Genomic DNA, 21576 nt, shown 5'->3' with positions numbered 1-21576 from the left:
GTCCAACACCGTCCCTCGCAGACCAATCTCCCTGAGTCTTGAGAGAAGGCCTGCGTGTGGGACGGTGTCGAACGCCGCCGAAAGGTCCAACATGACCAACATCGCCCGTCCCCCCTGATCGAGTGTCTCCCTGATGGTGTCCGTGACCTCTACCAGAGCGGTCTCCGTGCTATAGTTTGCACGAAAACCGGACTGGGAGTCATGCAACAAGTTGTTGCTTTCAATAAAGGTGGAAAGAGTGAGCTGAACATGTTTTTCCAACACCTTTGCCAGAGCAGGGAGGAGGGAGATCGGACGATAGTTAGCCCATTGCAGGGGGTCTAACAGAGGCTTCTTAATCAACGGCAGGATAAGTGCGTGTTTCCACTGTCGTGGGACAACCCCCGAGCTCAATGAAAGATTCAGCAGGGGGTTCAGCAAGCTGTTCAACGCTGGGGCCACCCTGCCCAGACATTGCGCCGGACAGGCGTCCAGTGGCGAGCCAGATTTCAGTCGTGATAGCAACTCCAGCGACGTTTCGCAGGACAACTGAGGGAAAACAGATAATATAGGCCCAGAGTCATCCCTACAGAGGTCTGGAGAGGCGTCTACCATACGGGAGTCCACCGATGGAAAGGTGGCCTGAATCTTTAGGATTTTGGTCACAAAAAAGTCGGCCAACTGTTTAATCCATTCCTCCGTATGTGAGTGAACAGGAGAGGCTACCACTGGGTTCACAAACTCCTTCACAACTCTAAAGAGTTCTCGGCTGACATTATCAGCCTTGTCGATTCTCTGTTCAAGATAACTCTTTTTTTCTGAGGCAATCTGTTTATAGTACGCTTTTGTCGCGTTTCTGTATTTCGTTTTCTCCACCGACTCATAATTACGCCGCCAGCGCCTTTCCAGCTTCTTACAATCTTGACGCATTATGCGGAGAGTGGAGGAAAACCAAGGGGCTGAGTTCAAATCAGGGGCAGTTTTGGCAGCCCTCAAAGGGGCCAGCTCCTCGAATCTTGCCTGCATCCAATTCTGGACCAGGATTAAGTCGGCTTCCAAGTCCCCGGTCAATTGGCACGGGTATTGGCCAAGAGCGTCGGAGAGCATTTCAGCTGTCACAAGATGGAAGGCTCTGGACTGCCGAGACCCTACCTTAAAAGCCCTTTGGCTAGCTTTAGAATCAAAAATTAAGGCAAAGTTTAGCAGATAATGATCGGACCACAAGACCGGGAGTGGAAGGGACGCCTCAATGGGCCTAGAGGAAAATATAACATCCAACGTGTGGCCTTTCACATGAGTGGGGCTGTGAACAAAAGGGGCCAGCCCTAGCATCGCCGTAATATCGCGAAGTTTGTCGGCATCGGCGTCAGTGAGACAATCCATATGAAAGTTTAGGTCGCCTAGTAGCATGCAATGCGCCGAGCGCATGCATGGTACAGAGAGGGCCGACTGCAAATCCTCAAAAAAGGACCCAATAGGACCAGGAGGTCTGTAGAGGAGAATGCCAGTACAGGTCTGGGACGCCGATATGTGGAGCGTAAAACCTAAGGCTTCACAGCCGGCAATGTTGTCGACCGCAAAGGAGGAGCAACCAAAAGCCTTGTCCACTATCAGGGCCACCCCGCCGCCTCTTCCCTCCGTTCTATCCCTCCTTAAAATGGAATAGTTGGGCGGAACGGCACAGGCAATGTCGGGTTCCGAACCCACTCCCAACCAAGTCTCAGTTAAAAATAGGCAGGAGATCTTGGACTGCGTGAGATGATCCCAAATATCTAAGGTGTGACGAGGAAGGGACCTGGTGTTAAGCAACGCGCAGTGACAATATTGGGGAGGGGTAGGAAGAGCACAGGTAGATGATCCTGTTGAGTGCCAATTGCACACGGGGCAGCCTTTGCCTAAGCGGCGGCCACCAGGAAAAAGAGCAGGACAGGTCGAGTAGGAGGGGCGCAAGGCATACAAGGTGGCAGCGCTGTACACCAACATCCTCAAGCTACGAGAAGGCACCCTGTAGACAAGCAAGCTACAAGCGCCGACCGCCAGAGTCCGGCCCCGTCCGCCTCCGAGACGCGGACGAGCGCAGACGGGCAGGACTCTGGCACGACTCAGGCGCAGGGAAGGCGCTCCGCTGCGCGTTACCGCTGCGCGCTACCAGCGAGCATTAAATAGCGTCGTCTCGGCGTCCCAGGTGACCTGGACGCTCAAAGATGGCGCTCGCGCTTCCTCCCAACGCAAAATGGCGCTCAAACCCTCCGCCTCCCGGAAGCCCGGACCCGCCAAACAGCGGTGGTGATTCCTGTTTAAGGTGCAAGGTAGGGGCCAGAAAGCGCGCTTAAAAGCAGGGGAGAAGGCACTAAAATTAACAAAAAAAGGAGAAAAAACGGGAAATTTTAAAAGTAGCCAGCAGAGCAGGCGCGCGACCAGCGCTCACAGCAGCAGGGCACCAAATAGTATTTTCGCCCTAAGGGGCACTAAGCAGGCTCACCTTCCGGTCAGCTCGCCCTAAATAGCGTCGTCTCGGCGTCCCAGGTGACCTGGACGCTCAAAGATGGCGCTCGCGCTTCCTCCCAACGCAAAATGGCGCTCAAACCCTCCGCCTCCCGGAAGCCCGGACCCGCCAAACAGCGGTGGTGATTCCTGTTTAAGGTGCAAGGTAGGGGCCAGAAAGCGCGCTTAAAAGCAGGGGAGAAGGCACTAAAATTAACAAAAAAAGGAGAAAAAACGGGAAATTTTAAAAGTAGCCAGCAGAGCAGGCGCGCGACCAGCGCTCACAGCAGCAGGGCACCAAATAGTATTTTCGCCCTAAGGGGCACTAAGCAGCTCAGACTCCGTGGTTTGGCGCACTCCTGCCGGGAATCTGAGAATCTATTTGCGAATTCGCAAAGTTTTTTCTCAGACTCCGTGGTTTGGCGCACTCCTGCCGGGAATCTGAGAATATAATTGCGAATTCGCTATTTTTTGTTTGCGCTTTAGATATTTTCTTGATGAATGCCGATTAGGGAAATTGCGCCCGCAATTGCATTTTCGCAGCTATTGCGGGCGCAATTTAGCTTCATGAATCAGGCTGTTAGTGCCTGATTACAAGTGGGGCAATTTTCTGAACGCCGCACTTGCAGTGCTGCAGCAGGGGCGGTTCACCATCTGCCAGATTTCGATTTTCAAAGTCGTACCCGCAGTGGTCTGATGCCTGTGCCAGGGACTGCCATTCTATGGCGATGGCCCAGTGGAAAATGCTGAGTGGGACTGGTGCAGTCCTGCTGAGCATATTACGAGTTTCTCCACCACCAGCCATTTCATGGCAGGCTCCCTGCCATGAAAAGACTGGTGGTGGAGAAACAAAGGGGTCCCTAGAGGGCCTCCATACCCTGTGCCATGGGGATGCATTCAGGGGCACACAGCAAATGCCCCCCTGTCTGTTTGCACCCCCAGTTCCAGCACAGCATGGACATCACTGTCCATGCCATGCTGGCACATTTTTACTGTTCCCATTGCAGTGCCTGTTTTGCTGGCACCATTATGGGAATGGCAAAAAGGCCATCGCCTGCACGAGAAAAATTCATAATCAGGAGGGAGGTCTTTGCACGGCTGTGGCACAGCCAGGCTGGCTGAAAGCCAGCGCAAGTGCGCCCACTTCGTAATCCAGCCATAAGTGTGAGTGGGTGTGAGTGCCATTTTCTCACACATGAAGCAGTGTGAAAGCTGATTAATCTTTACAGGACACAAACACTGATTAAGACACAGAATCTTTAACATGCATTTTGCGGATGTATGACACTACAATGCATGCTTTTACCACGCATGCTGTTACAACGCAGTTTTTTCAACGCATGCTGTTACAATGCATAGCGCTTTGGGGTGCTGGATAGTAAATAGTTTAATTTACTATTCCAACTCCAGTCCCCGTGGATAGTAGGGAAGGTGTTGGATAGTAAATTAAATCTATTCCCTATCCTAGAGCGCCCCCCAGTGCAATGCGTTGTAATGATTTTCGTTGTAAAACCTGCGTTGTAATAGCACTGCGTTGTAAAAGTTTCGTTGTAAAGGATGTTTCCCGCATTTTGCACGTGTTGGAAAACAACAACGAAACCGAGAAAAGATGAAGTACCACCACCACAAAAGTGTGCTTGCATTTTTAGGAAATGGAAGAATTTAAATGCAATACGTTTAACATGCTTATTAATCGAGTATTATAACAGAATAGTTATGAAATTATTGATGAGAATAATGTTACTGACAAAATAGTGCAATTCTTAATGATGAGTTTTAGCATCTCTATTGCTTCCATCGTAATGCACCATTAGAGTATAAGATGGTTCAAAAATAATACGCAACGGGATAATGGATAATATTTTCAATATAAATGCTTGATGGTATTAGAATTGTGAAAATACAAAAAAAGTATTATAATGATTTTAAAGTATAATTTACAAGTACATACTTTTTTAAATTTTGGTAGTAGGCCATAATCAGGTTTAGGGCCTGATTATGACTTCGGCACAGTTGCGCCGGCTATCCAAAGGCAGGGCTGCGCCAAAGCTGCACAAATACCGCCGGCCTGATTACCAGTTCAACTCTTGGCGGTGGACAGTCCTTTTACCTTTCAAAAGATGGTGCCAGAAAAATATCCACCGCAATGGGATTGGGAAACTTTTTCAAGCATGGCATGAACAGTGATGCCCATGCCATGCTAAAACTAGGAGTGCAAGCATACAGGGCGGCACATGTTGTGCCCCTCTGAATGCCTCCCCATGACGGGGGCATGGGTGCCCTATAGAGCCCCGTTTGTTCCTACACTGCCAGTCTTTTAATGGTGGGGAGCCAGTCATGAAATGGCAGCAGTGAAGGTACTGGCCCTATGCTCAGCTGGACTGCGCCTGTCCCTCTCAGCATGTTACATTTGGCCTGCACCACGCCACCACAAGGGAATGGCGGTTCCCTGGCGCAGGTGGCAGTCCACCACCAGTATGACTTTGAAAGTCGTAATCCGGCAGACGGTGGACCGCCACTGCTGCGGAATACCGACGCACTCATAATCAGCCTCTTAGACATTTCTGTACATTAATCACTGACAAAGTTATGATTATTTCTCTACAAGAGATGCTTGGTTTATTTTTATTATGTTTGAATCTAATTATGAGTTTATTTGACTAAATAAGAGATGCTAACTTTAAATGCATTAAATTGCTTTTTTCCCTTGAGCTGCATTATTTCATAGCCTGGTGTAATGGGCATTTCTTACGTTTCCTCAAATGTTGCTTTATCTGTTCCGTTTATGCAACATTCTTTAATCAATAAACCAGTATTAATTGCGAGTGAATCTGTGGGAACTTGACTTTTGGAATGAAACCATGAAGAGCAACAACGTATATATCTCCTTGTCAAATACCGTGTGAGGATGGAATTGACAGTTGTTTCTTATGAGCTACATGGGAAAATATGCTAGAGCAAAAACTTTGTACCAGATGAAAGAAAGAATGGTCACATGATGATCGGACCATTGTAGGCTGACTGATGATGTCACTAATGAATGATTTTGAAGTATAAATAGCGACTCTTCAAACAAGGAAGGGGTTCTACTTGGGTTTCTTTTTCTTAAATTGAGTCTTCTGCTGATGCTGCTGCTCTTAGCAGATTGATTGGAATCCTTCATTGACGACAGCATATTCAATTATCCTACTATGCTCCATGCCTAATTTCCTTTGCTAATTAACTTGATTGCTGGACTATTTGGAGCTGTCTGGTGAGAGACTAGACTAGAACTTTCTGATATTTGCTCCATATCCCATTTCACAATGACTATCGACTTTTCCCTAGTGGACTTTAATTTGAACCCTTTGTCCCTTATGTGAAAACTCTTTTGAACCATGCTCCGCCTTTGTTGGTGGTAGGAATTTGTAAATTTAACCATCCTCTGTATGAATTCTCTATTAGAATACTTTGAATAAATGTGTGGATTTATACTATAGGCTGAAAGACATGACTAAGGGCCGTATGTAGGTAATTGTGGAATACCGAATCCTTAACACCGAATTTTACCGATTCGGTATTAAGGAATCGGTATTTCCGATGTACGTAAACATTAGTTAAAATCTACTGATTCGGTAAAGTTCGGTAAAAAATCGGCATTACCGAATCCATTACCGAATCGGTAAAAATACCAATTCGATAAATCGTTTTTTGATGAATCAGCCAATCCTGTGCATCCCAATTACCTCCCAAACAGGAAGTGGCCACACCCAGGCAGCTGCACTGACCCTGGAGCTGACTGTGAGGCAGGTGAGCTGAGGATCCAGAAGCAACAAAGCATGTGAACTACAAATCAAAAGCAACAAACCTTGGAAATGGCAAGCCAGGAGAGAGAGAAGGAGGGAACAGAAAGAAAAAGGAAGCTGAAGTTCAGCGAAAAGGAGCTGGAGGCACTAATCCAAGACGTGAGCCAGGACCATGATAAGCTTTTTGGAAAGCAGTCCCTCCATGTGCCTGAGTCTCAGAAGAGACAGATCTGGCTTGTGATCCAGACAAAAATAAATTCTATTGGGGTCACCCAGCGCTCCATAGAGGACATCAAGAAAAGGTGGTACGACCTTAGGAAGACGGCGAAGGCAAGGATGGCTGAGAGGCAGAGGCAGGCCGGCAAAACTGGTGGAAGGAAGAACACAGCACCTGCACCAACACCACTGGAAGTCTACCCTCCAGCCAGAGAGTGTGAATGGCGTGGGAGACGCAGACACCTCTGCCAGAGCTGCAAGGAAACAAGGTAAGATTCATGCCCAGCATGCTGTGCTTCCCCCTCCCCAACCCCAATCCCCATAGAGGCATAGGGGCTCCCACTCCACATTTTACTCATTACCTGCTATGCATTGTGGGAGATGTAGTCTAAGGGAACAGATGTATAGGACAGTCAGCCTAACAAACCCAATAGCATTTGAAAGAAAGTTGCAAGCATAGGACAGTCAGTGTGATCTGTAGGCATGATGTTTAATGCAATGCAAATGCAGCCAGAGAAGTGAGTATATCTACATTCTGTCATTACAAGCAAGACATCTCGCAGGGCTGCAGAGGTGAGCAGAGCAAAGGCACCCAGGCCAGAGGGGAGGCAACAGAAGGAAGAGAGTTTGCCTGCAGGGCACACAATCACCGCACCACCACCAACAACTTCTCCTTCACCAACATCACCACAGCACAAGAGAACGCCGCCATCTCCCCAAACTCTATCCCCACTGCCACAATCACCACCACCCCCACCACAGTCAGGCAGGAGGCATGCCGTGGCCACCCTCCAGCAGATGGAGGAGTCGGAGGAGGAGGGCACAGGGGGCCAACAGTCTTCAGTCGATGAGGACAGCAACATGGTGAGGGCTGAGACACCATCAGAGCGCGCCCACATATCCTCAAGACGCTGCAGGGCAAGGCCAGCCAGTCCTCAAGGCTCGGAACATGGTGAAAGTGTCTTCGCTGGACTGAAAGGCAACATGCTTAAGGTCTAACGCCTGCAATGGAGAGAGATGCGGTCATTGCATAGAGAGGTGTCTCACATGAACAAGCACATGCACCGAATTGAAAAGGGCATAAGAACAGTGGGCGACAACATGTCTGAGGGCATGAGAGACATTGCGACGTCTATGGACAAGCTATGCAGCCACTTGGAGCAGGACCGTCTTTGTAGGCGCAGAGAGAGGCAGAGAATTCAGGTCTCTACCAAGGCAGTGAACCAGCTGGCCACTGCTACCTCCCTAATGTGCAGAAGGTCAATAGCCATGCAGGAGGAGATGGCACATTGTAGTAGGGATGTGGCCAGGGGTATGGTGTCAATGACCTCTGCACTGGAACTGCTGCAAAATGTGAAGGTGGGCACTATGGAAGTGGGGGGGACAGTGAGGAGGCTACTATCCATGGTAGCATTACGCCCTCTCCCACCGAGGGCAGGAGGCGCAGCGAACGCCACAGGGCTGCTCAGGAACATACCAACAGTACAGACAGTGTGGCCAGGGAACGTGGAAATGCAGCGCTTTGGCACAGGAAATAGATCCTACTGGGATTTGTGACTCATTTGATGGGTGATGTAACCCATGTCTGTATGGACACTGGTTTAGATCCGGGTGGTGTGATAATTAAACACCATCACACAAATACAGTAACTGGCTCTGTCTCCTTACTCAGAAATAGTTGCATGTTATCTCAGCCGGGCTGTGTCTCCCATCCTGTTCTGCTGCCACACCAGCTGCGCAGGGCTCTGCCTGGGGATTGTCCTCGCCCTCATCCTCAGAGTCAGTTAGTTCCACTGCTGTTCCTTTTTTTGTGGCAAGGTTATGTAGCATTGCACAAGTTGCTATTATTTTGCAACATTTGATGGGGCTGTACTGACGTGGAGGCAACGGAACCTGCTTTTTAGTAGACCAAAGGTGCACTTCACCACGTTGCGTGTTCCCTTACGTGCCACATTGTATCTCCTCTCCCTTGGGGTGGATGAGTTGAGATATGGGGTGAGTAGGAAAGACCGGAGGGCATATCCGCTGTCACCTACATGTGAAAGAAAGTGCAATTATTTTGTGTCACCAATAGGTAAATTTAAGGCATACATCAGGGTGTGTGACATTGATTTACCTAGTAGGTATCCTTCTCCGAATTCACCAGCAGCCAGACGTGTGTAGATGCCACTGTTCCTGAATATGTATGAGTCGTGGGTACTCCCAGGGAATTTGGCAACGATGTCAGTGATGATGAAGTTTGCATCACATACCACCTGCACGTTTATGGAGTGAGTGGATTTACGGTTGCGGTAAATGTATTCTGTTGCTGCTGGTGGGCAGATTGGTATGTGGGTCCCATCGATGCAGCCTATTACGTGTGGGAACTGTGCCATTTGGTAAAATTCCAGCTTGGTCTTCTGCAGCTCCACCTGTGTGCTGGGGAAGGTTATGTAATGATGCATTCTGTCCATCATGGCGTCCAGGAAGGTGTTGAGGAAACGGGATAGGCGGCTCTGTGACACACCACCTACTGCGGCTATCACACCCTGGTAACTTCCTGATGCCAGGAGGTGCAGGCAACAGAGCACCTGTACAAGGGTGGGTATTGCGTTCGCCCTTGGTGTCTGATGCTCAAGATATGGTTCCAGGTCCCATATCAGGTCAAGGATGGTGTGTGGGTGTAGCTTGTACCTCTCATGTATTTCTGGTTCAGTCAATTGAAACAATGTGACACGCAGTCTGTTCACACGCTCTTCCCGTCTCCAAATCCTCAGTCCTGCTGCTCTTAAACATTGCCGCCTTGTTATGATGTAGAGGGCCGCCATTGTGTTCACACTGTTGCATTTTTGGGCTGTTTTTATGCACTGCACCTGATTACCACCTGCTCTGGATCAGTGGTAAATAACGATTCGTTAATACCGATTTTGGTCAAATTCGGTATTACCGAATTTTGCTACATTGCATTTCTGATTTTTTACTGATTCATTATTTACCGATTAGGTATTGTTTGTTTCGGTGTTCACCCATCGGTAAATAAGGAATCGGTAACGATTTACCGATTCGTTATTACCGATGGCATTTGGTAATACGTACATCGCACAGGGCTAAATACCGGTCAGTAAAGCCAAAATTGACCAAATTTCGGCTTTACCGACCGGTATTCGGCCACCTACATATGGACCTAAATTGCATATAATGTTATGTATAGCATTGATTTTGGATCTTTAATACAATAACCAAATCACCTAAATTGCCTGAGTCTCTTCATTGTGTCTTAATGTTCTTTCCATAGGAACTGTGCTTACAAGACAAGACATTGGTTTCTAAATGCATACCAGGGAGGATCATTAATTATTTTCAGATCATCAGGTTGTTCCGCTTATATTCTGTGTAGCAACTGCAGAGACTATGGTTTGTGTAATGCTGGATGGACTAAACTTCTTTAGGAGGTTGGGTCTTTCGATTTTGATACTTTAATGGTGTCCTAGATTTCTGTGACGTGTTTGTAGAGGTATTGGATGTTGAGCTGCATGCCCTGGAGCTGTTCTGAAGGGTTGGAGGCTGGCAGTGTGGGCACAGCGAGGGTTTCGGTGCTGCAGGTGAAACAGCAGCAGTGGCTGGCAAAAGGTACTTCTGTGGATCGCGGGGGGAGATGAAGGAGTTGTTTTTATGGCTTCCATTGGCTAGGGCTAGGAGTCAGGTGGTGGGCTAGTGGAGGATAGCAGGAGGGAAATGGCTCCTGGCACTGAACGCGGTCTAGCTGTGCCCGCTGCATAGCGGTGCTTCAGCTTCCATTAAGTAGGTCCTGGAGTAGGGAGAGGCACTGGGTGGTGGGGGCAGGCTCATCAAAGGCAGCAAACAACAGAGGGAAGCCACAAGGGGCTAAACTAGTACAGGAATTAAAAAGCTGACTAGCACAATGTGTGTGGTGAGTGAGGGTTCTTTAATGAACAAGAGTGACTCCTCTTGCAAGCTCATCATTCATTTCGGTTTCACTCTTCTATTGTTTATTTGGTAGTCCATTAGGGGACTAACAGCCTGATTCATCAATCTCCCGTTTTGCGAGCCCCTAATAGCGATTCATAACGAATCGCTATTAAGGACTTGCAAAACGGGATTCATGTAGGAATTGCATAAAGAAATGCGATTCCTACACATTCCTTATTTGAGAATAGCTAATTGCTAATCGCAAATAAGGAATAACTCCCCTATCATTCCTATGGGCCAAAAGGCCCATAGGAATGAATGGGGAGTATTCCTTATTTGCGATTAGCAGTTAGCTAATCGCATATAAGATAGCGATTTAAAGGGTGCCAGGGGTGTCCAAAGGACACCCTGTAGCACCCCTTAAATGCAAATTGAAACAGGTGTTGCGCACACACATGTCCAAAGGACATGTGTGTGTGCAACATGCAACTTAGAAAAATGCTTTTAAAAGCATTTTTCTAAGTTTTCGCTATTTACCACGAGGTTTGACCTCGCGGTAAATAGCGGGCCGAAACTGCGAATTCGCAATTTTTAAATGGATGATGAATTGCATTTAAGGAATCTCAAATAGAGATTCCTTAAATGTAATTCCTCGCAAAATAGCGAAATCGCTATTACCGATTTTTGCATTTGGGATGATGAATCCCAAATGCAAAAATACCGCTCGCAAAGGGCCAGATTCTCAGAATCTGGCCCTTTGCGAGCCGATTTCGGCTTGATGAATCAGGCTGTAAGAGTGGCTCCATTTTTCTTTCCCTCTCTAGTTGTTTGATTGTAGCACAATGTTTAATATTACATGAATGAACTAAGATAATATAAAAAATGAAATGCCCAGTTCCACAATGAATATATAGGAAATACAATGCAACCTTACATACGTACAGCACACGTAAAGCAGGCTAATGGAGCTGCCAGAAGTCATGCAAAGGCTGACTGTAGGCAGCAAAAATAGGATAGGTAACTGGAACGCGACAGGAGCAGAACAGAAGGTGGAAACGGGGTAATGTCGGCAGGCTGAGGCAGCAGAGGCAGAGGAGACCTGGCCAAGGTGGCAGGGTGAGCTGGTGCGAGAACCTGCTTTTATGTTTTTATGTAGATGTGTTAATCATTTTACTGTGGTGTTGATTTACTGTTTGGGGCCTGGTCTGACCTTCAGTAGGCACTGGGTGTATTAATGCATTTTATCCATTCACAATGCTGCAGTTCAATAGGATGTTTAATCATTTTCAGGGCTTGTGGCTGGCCTTGTATCCAAGTAAAAAGTAGGTTATTCTTTTTCTGCATGTGAACGTTGGGTATGACCAGAGGGGTCCTGCACCTCAGGCCTATGAAGCCAGACATTAATTTCCCTGTGTTTTGAGCTACCCTCCTCCCATGTGCTTGCACATCATTTTGTGGAGGTTTATGCAACTGTGAGATGATTAGTGTATTCTTTTCTATAACCGTTAAAAGTATTATAACATTTTGAAAGTGTAGGTTCTTATCTGATTGTTGATTTACTGGTCATAGATGTGGCCCTTGACCGCCCTTAGGTAGGTCTTTACACCTTTTGGGTGTATATATTTTGTGCAGTCCTTTCACTGCATTGCTAGATGATTTTTTTTTAGCACCTATTTTGCTTGTTCTCCATGTCTCCTTTGCTGGCCATGTAACTACCCCATTTTTGGATCCAGTGAGTGTCGGGGTGTGTGTGTGTGGTGGCCATTTTGTTTTTATTTTCCATGCCTCCATCTTTGCTGCCCGTGCACTGACCACCATTTTCTGGAGCCAGTGATTGAGTGTACGTGTGTGAATATGATTGTGTGGGTGTGAGATGGCCATTTTGTCCTTGTTCTTCATGCCTCCTTGTTTGCTGGCCATGAGGTGGTAGACAGACACCACCAATGTGTGCAGTTCATGGGTGCTTCAATCATTTTTGTTTATTATTGCTTTTTCCTGGTATATTTATTTGTGCTTGTTGAAGGTTCTAGTGGTCTCCTTTACATAGTTTTTGTTTTGGATTAATGTATTTGATTTTGCCTGCCTCCCATGTGCTCAGCAAGGATAGGATATCAGGTATAATAATTTTAATTAAAAAAAAAATGTTCCTATCTCAACTTGTCGTCCAAATACCTTGGGCCCTAGAAAGACAGCACCTATTATTTAGTTGATGTATTCGTTTTTTCCTGCCAAGCACCACCTATAGGGTCCCCGCAATTTTTAAAATAATTTACTTGATTTTTGGTTGGCTACCCAAGTCTCCGATTTGCCCTGCATGGACTCCAACTATTATTTATTATATTTATATCAATGTTTTGCCTTCGTCCCATAGGGTAACCATTAGCCCTGGAGGGATACTAGCTATTATTTAATTTATGTATTTCATTTCTGTCTACCTCCACCTCCATAGGGTCTCCATGTGCCATGGGGGGACACTAGCTATTTTTTTAACTTCTTTGATTTTAGCCTTCCTCCCCAGCCTTCCGTAGGGTCCCAATGGCCTCCAGAGGGACACTAGAGATTATTTAATTAACTTATTTGATTTTTGCCAGCCTCCTTTTGCCCTCTATAAGATTTCCTTTGGCCCTGGAGAGACAACAGCTATTTTTTTTCAGCTTTTGCCTGTTTCCTCTTGCTTACCTAGTGGGTCCCATGGACACTTGAGCAACACCAGCTTAGCTTTTCCCGTGTACTGTCTAGCAAAAAATGATAACGTTTATTTAAGCATGAGTACACTATTGTTAAGCATTTGTGATGATTGATGATGACTTGTATTGCATTGACTTACCGAGCCTGACTTCCTGTTTTATTTATGTTGACTGCAGGTGAACAACATGCAACACACAATACTGAAATGGAGAGATGTCTGTGAATTTGTTGACCGTGACACTTGAGTCCTCTTGTAAGTGATTCTGCTTGTGCTATGTGCTAACCCATGCAGAAAGGAATAAAGGAAATTCCTACCTAGAAAGTACCCAGTAAGGAAAAGAAGTCTGTTGCCACCACTTGCAACAATCCCTCCTCTGTTTTCCAGAAACTCAACACACTTGCGGCACCCTCCTCTGGTCAGGTACAGTCTGGAAGAGGCTTACCGCTCGATCAGTGGTATCACCACAAAAACCAAAACATTGGTCTCTCAGACCCGCAGTGACTACAGTCATGAAGCCCAGCAGTAAGTATGACATTTATTTGGCTCTGCAGCATAAGGAATCTTCACAGGAAAGTCAACAACAGGAACCATAGTCTGCAACATCTGATTTTCCAGAAGCAGGAGCAGAGTGGGAAACTGAGCTTGCTGCTCTCATAATGGACACATCAGGCTCATGATCTTGTATAAATAATGAAAGGTCCCTCCCCCATCTTCTCCAAACACCCTTCTGATGATCTTGACATGGATTGGACCTGGACCAAGACTTTCCGTAAGCGAAAAGGGAAACAGAATGTTCCAAAAATACTTTGAAATGATGAAGATGAGGATGAGCCAGTGTTTGCTAGAGTAGAGAGCGGCACAGAGGTACAGCTCACCTCTATTTAACCTGCTCTAAGTCATGGAGTTCCGCTAGTATTTCCTGCTTCCATTTTTTAAATATAATCTCAAAAATCTACAGCAACCACCACCCCTATTGCAGCCACAGCACAACCAAGAGAAAGGCCTACTCACCTGCCTAGCTCCACCTCAACAAACTCTACAGGCATTTACTGGATAAGGAAACTCTCCACTCCAGTTTCTATGCTCAGCCCGCAGGAGGAGCAAATCGCAGAATGCTCATTTTTCCACAAACAAGTTTGTTGATGTAAATTAGGTGGACGTTGGGACCACAGGCCAACTGGTCCATCTGTAAAATCAAAATGCAATTGTGTCAGAAGAGCACCACAAACACATAGCTGCTGGTACTGAGAGAGAAGAAATCCATGTGATAGTCCATTTATGCTGTGGGAAGCTTGCTGAAATGTTAGCACTTGACCGCCTCCTTTTTCTTTCATGGACCCTGTCCAAATTAAAGGTTCCAAGCTGGAAGCCAGCGCACCACCATGAAGTGCTGCAATTGGTTGGTAAAGTTATGAAAGAGAGTGCTGGTCAGTCCATCCACCTCACAATGGACATGTGGATTAGTTGTCATGCAACAGGATACATCTGCTTCACTGCACACTGGATCTCCTTTGAAGGGGTGAAGCAACTCAAACTGCTGGCCTTACCTCTGATGATGCTTATCAGGGCATTCAGCAGCATGCAACATTTGTCATATTCTCCATGGAAAAATTGCATATAGCTGCCAACATCTTGGATAAATTTAATACCAAACTCTACATATAGCTTCAACCAGGATGTTTCAGTATTTGAATTTGTTGCCTCTGATAAGGGCAGTAATATTGTGAAAGATATGGCTGTGGAGGACATTTTGGCGTCACATGCTTAGCACATTGCATAAACCTAACTGTGCAGCACTTCCTCCAATAAAATGAAATAGTCAACAACATACTGGTCAAGTGTTGCAGAATTTGAATTTGAATTTGAGGTGGACAAATGAATCGTACTAGTGGAGTGCTTGATCCAGAGGCTACTCCATTTTGAGATTATGACACATGAAATCAGCAAGTGGTAGAGTACCATAAGACAAGGAATCTTGGTGTTGCATCTGCTGTAGAAACATTTGGAAAAGGTCAAGCAAACATTTAGCAATTTCAGTGAAGAAATAGCCTCATCAGTTGTTTGAACATTAATCAAAGCTGCGAAAAGATACTGCGTCCTCCTAATTGTACATCTGTGCCACAATATTAGTTCCACAATACAAAAATGAGCTTACCACTTCCATTCCTTTTTCAACATTGGATGTCTCAATTTACAAGAACAGGATTGTCAGTAAGCGGATGATCTCAAAGAAGAAGAATTGCAAATACAAGGCCAAGGCTGAAGTGAAGCACAAAGTTCAAGCTCTGGACAGGGTGTTGGTGTTGGCCCTGAGTTACCCATCAGCATGTTGGCAGAACTGCAGAAGTATTACTCAACACAATCACTGGCTTATTATAATCTGACAGTAAAAATGACTTCACTTCCAACATCTTCAATGGGTTAGTTTCATATGGCAGGACTTAAATCAAGTCACCAGTGCGCGCAAGACGAATGCGTGGAATTTTCAATAGTGCTAGGGAATTGGACCTCAGATTTTGACCCGAGGTCTGTTGGACAAGCAGCTTTTGAAGGTATTTAGGACCCCTGCCTTCCAAAGCTTTGAACGTCAGACAGCAGATTTTAAAGAATGAACGTTTCTTTATTGGCAGCCAATGTAGTTTCTTTAGTAGGGGGAATGATGGAGAGCCAGGGGGGCAATTTAATGTCATCCTGGTGGCCGTGTTCTAAATGACTTGTAGTCTGGCCAGTGAGGTCTCACCCGCTTCCGCCAATAAGGCATTAGCGTTGTCAAGGCGACTGATGACCAGTGCCTGTACCACGGTTCTACGATGGCTATCTGGCAGAAAAGGTATTATTCTTCGCATAAGACGTAAGCTGTAATAACAGGAGCTCACTGTGGCTGAGATGTGGTCCTTCATGGTAAGGGCTTGGTCTAATTTTAGGCCCACATTTTTTACTGAAAATGACGGAACAGGGGATTTTTCCAGAAGGTCTGGCCACCATGTCTCATCCCAAAAGGAAGCTGCTTTTCCCATGAGCATTAGCTCTGTTTTCCCAGGGTTCAGCTGTAAGCGATTTTCAGTCATCCATTGGGAGATGGCCAGCATGCCCTGTGAGAAACGCACTTTCTGCTCTTCTGGTTTGGAACCGACTGGGAACAGTAGCTGCGTATCATCAGTGTATGAGACAATTTCGAACCCAAAAGGTTCGATGATGGAAGCCAATGGGGTCATATACATTTTAAACAGCAAGGGGCTCAAGCAAGAGCCTTGAGGTACCCCTTTGTCCAGCCAATATTTTTTTGATCGATAGGGCCCTAACATGAAGGTTTGCCATCGGTCTGTCAGAAAGTCGTTGAGCCATTTTGAGGCTTTTCCTCGTATGCCGCAGGCATATAGTCTCTCCGCAAGCATGGTATGAGAGACAGTATCGAATGCTGCCATAGAACCACCCGCATCCAGACACCATCTCAAAAAATCTGTTACAGTGAGAATTGCTATTTCTGTGCTAAACCCCGGGCAAAACCCAGATTGAGATGGATGAAGGATCCCATTTGTTTCCAGATAAGAGCTAAGTTGTCTATTTACTGAGGTTTCTAGTAGTTTACCGAGAAGGGTAAGCAGTGATATTGGTCTATAGTTAGTGAGCACCTGGGAGTCTGCGGTTGCTTTCTTTAGGATCGGGCGAACAAAGGCTTCTTTCCAGATAGCAGGGATACTACCCGATTGTATTGAGCAGTTAAATAGTTCTGCAATGTCCTGTGCACAACTAAGGGAAAGGAGGGCCATAATATTTGGAGAAAAACCAAAGGTGGTGATGGACGGAGCGTTGACAATACAAACACTCACCCCCAGTCAACTGATCTGGGTTTAATCCATCACCGTTCTTTAGCTCACTCCGCCACCCCAGTTCAGACATGGCCAGTTGCAAATCAGTCTGAACCTGTGCCTCATGGGCACAGTCCAGCCCGAACTGCCAAGCCATATCTTCCCTGAACCGGAATCAAGCTTCCCGGACCGGTTTCTGGCATTACAGCCGTCTTCAGCCGGGCTTGCTTGACTCCAGTGGCAAAGTGAGAAAGGGACTCACGTCTGAGCATACCCTACTAACTTAGGGCGAACAAAGAAAAACCAAAGGTGGTGATGGACGGAGTGTTGACAATACAAACACTCACCCCCAGTCAACTGATCTGGGTTTAATCCATCACCGTTCTTTAGCTCACTCCGCCACCCCAGTTCAGACATGGCCATATGCAAATCAGTCTGAACCTGTGCCTCATGGGAACAGTCCAGCCCGAACTGCCAAGCCATGTCTTCCCTGGACCGGAATCAAGCTTCCCAGGACCGGTTTCTGGCATTACAGCCATTTTCAGCCGGACTTGTTTGACTCCAGTGGCAAACTGAGCAAGGGACTCACATCTGAGCATACCCTGCAAACTTAGGGCGAACAAAGAAAAACCAAAGGTGGTGATGGACGGAGCGTTGACAATAAATCACTCACCCCCAGTCAACTGATCTGGGTTTAATCCATCACCGTTCTTTAGCTCACTCCGCCACCCCAGTTCAGACATGGCTATATGCAAATCAGTCTGAACCTGCGCCTCATGGGAACAGTCCAGCCCGAACTGCCAAGCCATGTCTTCCCTGGACCGGAATCAAGCTTCCCAGGACCGGTTTCTGGCATTACAGCTGTCTTCAGCCGGACTTGCTTGACTCCAGTGGCAAAGTGAGCAAGGGACTCACATCTGAGCATACCCTGCCAACTTAGGGCGAACAAAGAAAAACCAAAGGTGATGATGGACAGAGCGTTGACAATACAAACACTCACCCCCAGTCAACTGATCTGGGTTTAATCCATCACCGTTCTTTAGCTCACTCCACCACCCCAGTTCAGACATGGCCATATGTAAATCAGTCTGACCCTGTGCCTCATGGGAACAGTCCAGCCCGAACTGCCAAGCCATGTCTTCCCTGGACCGGAATCAAGCTTCCCAGGACCGGTTTCTGGCATTACAGCCGTCTTCAGCCGGGCTTGCTTGACTCCATTGGCAAAGTGAGCAAGGGAATCACGTCTGAGCATACCCTGCCAACTTAGGGCGAACAAAGAAAAACCAAAGGTGATGATGGACGGAGCGCTGACAATACAAACACTCACCCCCAGTCAACTGATCTGGGTTTAATCCATCACCGTTCTTTAGCTCACTCCGCCACCCCAGTTCAGACATGGCCATATGCAAATCAGTCTGACCCTGTGCCTCATGGGAACAGTCCAGCCCGAACTGCCAAGCCATGTCTTCCCTGTACCGGAATCAAGCTTCCCAGGACCGGTTTCTGGCTTTACAGCCGTCTCAGGCCGGGCTTGCCTGACTCCAGTGGCAAAGTGAGCAAGGGACTCACGTCTAAGCATACCCTGCCAACTTAGGGCGAACAAAGAAAAACCAAAGGTGGTGATGGACGGAGCGTTGACAATACAAACACTCACCCCCAGTCAACTGATCTGGGTTTAATCCATCAACGTTCTTTAGCTCACTCCACCACGCCAGTTCAGACATGGCCATATGCAAATCAGTCGGACCTTGTGCCTCATGGGAACGGTCCAGCCTGAACTGCCAAGCCATGTCTTCCCTGGACCGGAATCAAGCTTCCCACGAACGGTTTCTGGCATTAAAGCCGTCTTCAGCCGGGCTTGCTTGACTCCAGTGGCAAAGTAAGCAAGGGACTCACGTCTGAGCATACCCTGCCAACTTAGGACGAACCAAGAAAAACTAAAGGTGGTGATGGAAGGAGCGTTGACAATACAAACACTCACCCCCAGTCAACTGATCTGGGTTTAATCCATCACCGTGCTTTAGCTCACTCCGCCACCCCAGTTCAGACATGGCCATATGCAAATCAGTCTGACCCTGTGCCTCATGGGAACAGTCCAGCCCGAACTGCCAAGCCATGTGTTCCCTGGACCGGAATCAAGCTTCCCAGGACCGGTTTCTGGCATTACAGCCGTCTTCAGCCGGGCTTGCTTGACTCCAGTGGCAAAGTGAGCAAGGGACTCACGTCTGAGCATACCCTGCCAACTTAGGGCCAACAAAGAAAAACCAAAGGTGGTGATGGCCGAAGCGTTGACAATACAAAAACTCCCCCCCAGTCAACTGATCTGGGTTTACTCCATCACCGTTCTTTAGCTCACTCCGCCACCCCAGTTCAGACATGGCCATATGCAAATCAGTCTGAACCTGTGCCTCATGGGAACAGTCAAGCCCGAACTGCCAAGGCACGTCTTCCCTGGACCGGAATCAAGCGTCCCAGGACCGGTTTCTGGCTTTACAGCCGTCTCAGGCCGGGCTTGCTTGACTCCAGTGGCAAAGTGAGCAAGGGACTCACGTCTGAGCATACCCTTCCAACTTAGGGCGACCAAAGAAAAACCAAAGGTGGTGATGGAAGGAGCATTGACAATACAAACACTCACCCCCAGTCAACTGATCTGGGTTTAATCCATCACCGTTCTTTAGCTCACTCCGCCACCCCAGTTCAGACATGGCCATATGCAAATCAGTCTGAACCTGTGCCTCATGGGAACAGTCCAGCCCGAACTGCCATGCCATATCTTCCCTGGACCGGAAACAAGCTTCCCAGGACCGGTTTCTGGCATTACAGCTGTCTTCAGCCGGGCTTGCTTGACTCCAGTGGCAAAGTGAGCAAGGGACTCACGTCTGAGCATACCCTGCCAACTTAGGGCGAACAAAGAAAAACCAAAGGTGGTGATGGACGGAGCGTTGACAATACAAACACTCACCCCCAGTCAACTGATCTGGGTTTAATCCATCACCGTTCTTTTGCTCACTCCGCCACCCCAGTTCAGACATGGCTATATGCAAATCAGTCTGAACCTGTGCCTCATGGGAACAGTCAGCCCGAACTGCCAAGCCATGTCTTCCCTGGACCGGAATCAAGCTTCCCAGGACCGGTTTCTGGCATTACAGCCGTCTTCAGCCGGGCTTCCTTGACTCCAGTGGCAAAGTGAGCAAGGGACTCACATCTGAGCATACCCTGCCAACTTAGGGCGAACAAAGAAAAACCAAAGGTGGTGATGGACGGAGCTTTGACAATACAAACACTCACGCCCAGTCAACTGATCTGGGTTTAATCCATCACCGTTCTTTAGCTCACTCCGCCACCCCAGTTCAGACATGGCCATATGCAAATCAATCTGAACCTGTGCCTCATGGGAACAGTCCAGCCCGAACTGCCAAGCCATGTCTTCCTTGGACCGGAATCAAGCCTCGCAGGACCGGTTTCTGGCATTACTGCCGTCTTCAGCCGGGCTTGCTTGACTCCAGTGGCAAAGTGAGCAAGGGACTCACGTCTGAGCATACCCTGCAAACTTAGGGCGAACGAAGAAAAACCAGAGGTGGTGATGGACGGAGCGCTGACAATACAAACACTCACCCCCAGTCAACTGATCTGGGTTTAATCCATCACCGTTCTTTAGCTCACTCCGCCACCCCAGTTCAGACATGACCATATGTAAATCAGTCTGAACCTGTGTCTCATGGGAACAGTACAGCCCGAACTGCCAAGCCATGTCTTCCCTCGACCGGAATCAAGCTTCCCAGGACCGGTTTCTGGCATTACAGCCGTCTTCAGCCGGGCTTGCTTGACTCCAGTGGCAAAGTGAGCAAGGGACTCACGTTTGAGCATACCCTGCCAACTTAGGGCGAACGAAGAAAAACCAAAGGTGGTGATGGACGGAGCGTTGACAATACAAACACTCACCCCCAGTCAACTGATCTGGGTTTTATCCATCGTCGTTCTTTAGCTCAATCCGCCACCCCAGTTCAGACATTGCCATATGCAAATCAGTCTAAACCTGTGCCTCATGGGAACAGTCCAGACCAAACTGCCAAGCCATGTCTTCCCTGGACCGCAATCAAGCTTCCCAGGACCGGTTTCTGGCATTACAGCCATCTTCAGAAAGGCTTGCTTGACTCCAGTGGCAAAGTGAGCAAGGGACTCACGTCTGAGCATACCCTGCCAACTTAGGGCGAACAAAGAAAAACCAAAGGTGATGATGGACGGAGGGTTGACAAGATCACCGGTTTCTGGCATTACAGCCGTCTTCAGCTGGGCTTGCTTGACTCCAGTGGCAAAGTGAGCAAGGGACTCATGTCTGAGCATACCCTGCCAACTTAGGGCGAACAAAGAAAAACCAAAGGTGGTGATGGACGGAGCTTTGACAATACAAACACTCACCCCCAGTCAACTGATCTGATCTTGTCAACCCTCCGTCCATCATCACCTTTGGTTTGTCTTTGTTCGCCCTAAGTTGGCAGGGAATGCTCAGACGTGAGTCCCTTGCTCACTTTGCCACTGGAGTCAAGCAAGCCTGGCTGAAGACGGCTGTAATGCCAGAAACCGGTCCTGGGAAGCTGGATTCCGGTCCAGGGAAGACATGGCTTGGCAGTTCGGGCTGGACCATTCCCATGAGGCACAGGGTCAGACTGATTTGCATATGACCATGTCTGAACTGGGGTGGCGG

Source organism: Lissotriton helveticus, chromosome 6 (assembly GCF_964261635.1).
Source record: "Lissotriton helveticus chromosome 6, aLisHel1.1, whole genome shotgun sequence".
Taxonomy (NCBI): domain Eukaryota; kingdom Metazoa; phylum Chordata; class Amphibia; order Caudata; family Salamandridae; genus Lissotriton; species Lissotriton helveticus.
This window is presented reverse-complemented; position numbering follows the sequence as displayed.